At 42.0% G+C, this 4,999-nt stretch overlaps 1 pseudogene; it reads right to left on the bottom strand.

The window, feature by feature from the left end:
* Positions 1-1,073: 1,073 nt before the first annotated feature.
* LOC142356674 (5.8S ribosomal RNA) lies at positions 1,074-1,225 on the bottom strand (annotated as a pseudogene).
* Between the last annotated feature and the right edge of the window lie 3,774 nt (positions 1,226-4,999).

Raw genomic sequence — 4,999 nt, 5'->3', positions numbered from 1 at the left:
TCGCCAATTATGGCTACTAATTCACACGGTACTGAGCTCAACAACATTAAATTTGTTCAGCAAGACTTTCACATGTTGATGTTTTGGCTTTCGCCTACTAGAAGCAACATAATATACTCGTCTTGTTAGCTCATTCAATGAGAATAGCTTTTCCCGTTGAGAATTTTTGCCTTCAATTGGCGTTGTAGTGAGTTTGGCTACTCAGATCACCAAATACTTGTGACAATTCGAACCAGAAATGTTTTCAATTTTCACATGCTGATGTTTCGGATTCAACCTACTAGAAGCAGCATAATACTTGTATTCAACAATTTCTGTATCAAATCCCAGTTTTCTCTGGTGCATCTTTGCCAAACTATTCCAAACTGCCTGAGTCTGAATACCAATTACAGGTACTAGTAAATGCACGTTACTAAGGACTATATAGTTCTAGGTTACTGTACACAACGACGTTCACATGTTGATGTTTCAGCTGCCGCTTACTAGAAACAACATAATACTTATCGTGCATACCTTTCCATAACTTGTCCTTTTCAGATGCATTAGTTTCCCTTTGTCTTGGCTTCTACAGTCAGACTGGCTACTAGTAACAGCACAGTACTAATCACATATCGTTCTACAGTTTGCAGACAACTTTCACATGTTGATGTTTCAGCTTTCGCCTACTAGAAACAACATAATACTCGCTGTATACATTTGTAGTTCTCTATGTAACTTTCATGTGAAGAAGTTTCGCCAGTCTTTTTGACTGTCTCAAATCTGAGTCATGCTTAGGCTACTAGTTGCTTCATAGTACTTATCGCCTCGAGATCATTGAACAAAACTTGATTTTCACATGTTGCTGTTTCAGCTTCCGCTTACTAGAAACAACATAATACTAGTCTCATTAAGTTCCGTCTCTTTGCAATTTTCTTATGAAGAAAATTCGCCATCACAATGACTCCAGCAGTTCTTGATCAAGGAATGCAATCATTGATCAGAATGCTATTATTTGAATCGGTTCTGCTTTAAGTGTTCCAATTTTATTGGAAGCACCAACAATAGAACATCAATGTGTTCAATCGAGAGTTATATAACCCTGAATCGGACGCAGTCAACAGCCGAAGCCGAGACCGCCTTTTGCGTTAGAGAGGTCGGTAAACAAATCTTGCGATTCATACCGAATTAACACATATAGCTGTGCTCCTCTTCGTAAAGCGAGCCAAGTGATCCCCTGTTGAAGGATGTATTTGGACCAATCTAGTAGCATTTGGTTTCCAACAAGCTCTCCCAAGTTAGCTTACTTATTGGGCTTTTCAACCAATTCGGTTGGCTACAAGCATCATCAAAGTACTAGCCACAGTTTGATCGCAAAATTCTACGACTTTCACATGTTGATGTTTCGGCTTGCGCTTAGCCTACTATAAGCAACATAATACTAGTCATATCATAGAGCGTGATCAGCTTGTGACGTTCTCATGATGAAGTTTCACCAACAGTGTCTCACTTCGAGCTTAAATCCAGCTACTAGTAACTACACAGTACTGACTGCAACGATAACTTTTATCTATACCTTTCACATGCTGCGCTTTCGGCCAGGGCCTACTAACGTCAACATAATACTCGATATAAACTTTTGTTCATGATGCAGCTTCCCCATGCAGAAGTTTCGCCTTCAAATGCTCTCTTGGCCATATGACGTAAGAAAAGGTTACTAGTAACATCACAGTACTAGCCACAGTTTGATTGCAAAATTCTACGACTTTCACATGTTGATGTTTCGGCTTGCGCTTAGCCTACTAGAAGCAACATAATACTAGTCATATCATAGAGCGTGATCAGCTTGTGACGTTCTCATGATGAAGTTTCACCAACAGTGTCTCATTTCGAGCTTAAATCCAGCTACTAGTAACTACACAGTACTGACTGCAACGCTAACTTTTATCTATACCTTTCACATGCTGCGCTTTCGGCCAGGGCCTACTAACGTCAACATAATACTCGATATAAACTTTTGTTCATGATGCAGCTTCCCCATGCAGAAGTTTCGCCTTCAAATGCTCTCTTGGCCATATGACGTAACACAAGGTTACTAGTAACATCACAGTACTAGCCACAATTTGATCGCAAAATTCTACGACTTTCACATGTTGATGTTTCGGCTTGCGCTTAGCCTACTAGAAGCAACATAATACTAGTCATATCATGGAGCGTGATCAGCTTGTGACGTTCTCATGATGAAGTTTCACCAACAGTGTCTCATTTCGAGCTTAAATCCAGCTACTAGTAACTACACAGTACTGACTGCAACGATAACTTTTATCTATACCTTTCACATGCTGCGCTTTCGGCCAGGGCCTACTAATGTCAACATAATACTCGATATAAACTTTTGTTCATGATGCAGCTTCCCCATGCAGAAGTTTCGCCTTCAAATGCTCTCTTGGCCATATGACGTAACACAAGGTTACTAGTAACATCACAGTACTAGCCACAATTTGATCGCAAAATTCTACGACTTTCACATGTTGATGTTTCGGCTTGCGCTTAGCCTACTAGAAGCAACATAATACTAGTCATATCATAGAGCTTGATCAGCTTGTGACATTCTCATGATGAAGTTTCACCAACAGTGTCTCATTTTGAGCTTAAATCCAGCTACTAGTAACTACACAGTACTGACTGCAACAATAACTTTTATCTATACCTTTCACATGCTGCGTTTTCGGCCAAGGCCTACTAACGTCAACATAATACTCGATATAAAATTTTGATCATGATGCAGCTTTCCCATGCAGAAGTTTCGCCTTCAAATGCTCTCTTGGCCATATGACGGAACACCAGGTTACTAGTAACATCACAGTACTAGCCACAGTTTGATTGCAAAATTCTACGACTTTCACATGTTGATGTTTCGGCTTGCGCTTAGCCTACTAGAAGCAACATAATACTAGTCATATCATAGAGCTTGATCAGCTTGTGACATTCTCATGATGAAGTTTCACCAACAGTGTCTCATTTTGAGCTTAAATCCAGCTACTAGTAACTACACAGTACTGACTGCAACAATAACTTTTATCTATACCTTTCACATGCTGCGTTTTCGGCCAAGGCCTACTAACGTCAACATAATACTCGATATAAAATTTTGATCATGATGCAGCTTTCCCATGCAGAAGTTTCGCCTTCAAATGCTCTCTTGGCCATATGACGGAACACCAGGTTACTAGTAACATCACAGTAACTAGCCACAGTTTGATTGCAAAAATTCTACGACTTTCACATGTTGATGTTTCGGCTTGCGCTTAGCCTACTAGAAGCAACATAATACTAGTCATATCATAGAGCGTGATCAGCTTGTGACGTTCTCATGATGAAGTTTCACCAATAGTGTTTCATTCGAATTGGTTCTGCTTTAAGCTCTCCAATTGTTTTGGATGAACCAGTTTTGCCCTTCGAAGCCACTTTTGTGAGCTTTTGTGGGTCTTTACCAAGAGGATATACCTCAAGGCCTCTTTCAATTCCTTTAAGTTCTTTCAACTCCTTTACAGTTTCTAGGTTCACATAGCTGCAAACCTTATTTCTAGTTTTAAGTCTGGCCAACTTGGGGAGAGTTGGTGCAGACCGTGACCAATTCTAGTAGGATGCCACAACAAGAATGTGATCAACTTAGCTTGTCGATGAACCTGCCCCACATTCAAACAACTCTATCGCCTTTTCCTCGTATAGTTATATGCGAGGGCCTCTCATAGAGAGCGCTGTTAGCAACCTTTTCCACATAGACGATAAAGTTGTGAGTGTTTTGCACATGGCTGTTGTCATCACCACGTGACGAGTCAACTCAGCTTGACTCTCTACACTCCGACAAGCTTTGCACATACGCCTTTAGTTCAGTATGTGTCTTTAATCTGACTCCGGTGCCTCAAGCCGGAAAAATTGTCAGATTATGATCATTATCGGTTAGTCATCCCGATGCAAGATCGTATCGTACTGTCTTTGTCTACCTCCAGATTCCGAAGAACAGGAGGAGACTCTCCCAGACCTACATATCTGGGAGAATGTTCAGAGGGCGAGAAGCTGTGGATTACTCTCCCCTAAGAACTGACTAAACTTTACCCTCGTCCAAGGTAAGTTTATTTTAGCTAGCCTTCTATGTAAAGGATCTGAGGCTAAGCTGTGTTTTTTCGAGCCTTTGGCTCGGAGCAAGTTCAGTGGGCGCCCCGAGTAGCTCAACTCTTTCCCACTGAACAGCGCAACGCTCTGTCACTCGCTGGGATTTTTGCGTGTCGGTTCTAACCACGCGACTTGTGGACCTTTTTAGGCCTTTCTCATTCACAAGTCTATAGCTGGGCTTCTATAACCCAGCTTCTGAGATCTAGATAGCTGCAGTTCTGCTAGGCTGCTTTTGCTAACTAGTCTCCCTTTAAGCAGTCCCTTGCCATGACTGCTGAACTATGTATCCACACAAGTAGTTTTTGAGCTCGATACATAATTCGAGATTGGTTGCCAAGCAATCTCTAGCGACAGAGCGTCATGCGCACTACAGACATGGCCTCTACCAGCAGCCATGCCCGAAGGAATCAATCACTGATCCTTCCGCAGGTTCCCCTACGGAAACCTTGTTACGACTTTTACTTCCTCTAGACAATTAAGCTCGATCCGCTTCATCCCGTTGCCGGAGACCGAAGTCCCAACAGTAGGAATTTGCAATTCTTGCTTAACTATCCAATCAGTAGTAGCGACGGGCGGTGTGTACAAAGGGCAGGGACGTAATCCCTATGAGTTGTTGACTCATAAGTACCAGGAATTCCTGGTTCACGTCTGCAAGTTACAACAGACGATCCCCTTGAAGCGCTGTACTTTTCTCTGATTGCCCAGTCCATTTCGGACCAAGGGCTGAGTACTCAATCTAAAAGTACACAGTGTAGCGCGCGTGCAGTCCAGAACATCTAAGGGCATCACAGACCTGTTATAGCCTCACTTCATCTGCGGTATTTAATTCCGCATAGTTCCTCTAAGA

This window comes from Convolutriloba macropyga, unplaced genomic scaffold, assembly GCF_964194025.1.
Source record: "Convolutriloba macropyga unplaced genomic scaffold, txConMacr16.3 SCAFFOLD_5391, whole genome shotgun sequence".
Lineage (NCBI taxonomy): Eukaryota > Metazoa > Xenacoelomorpha > Acoela > Convolutidae > Convolutriloba > Convolutriloba macropyga.
The sequence above is the reverse complement of the archived record's forward strand: the minus strand, read 5'-3'. Positions and strand labels throughout refer to the sequence as shown.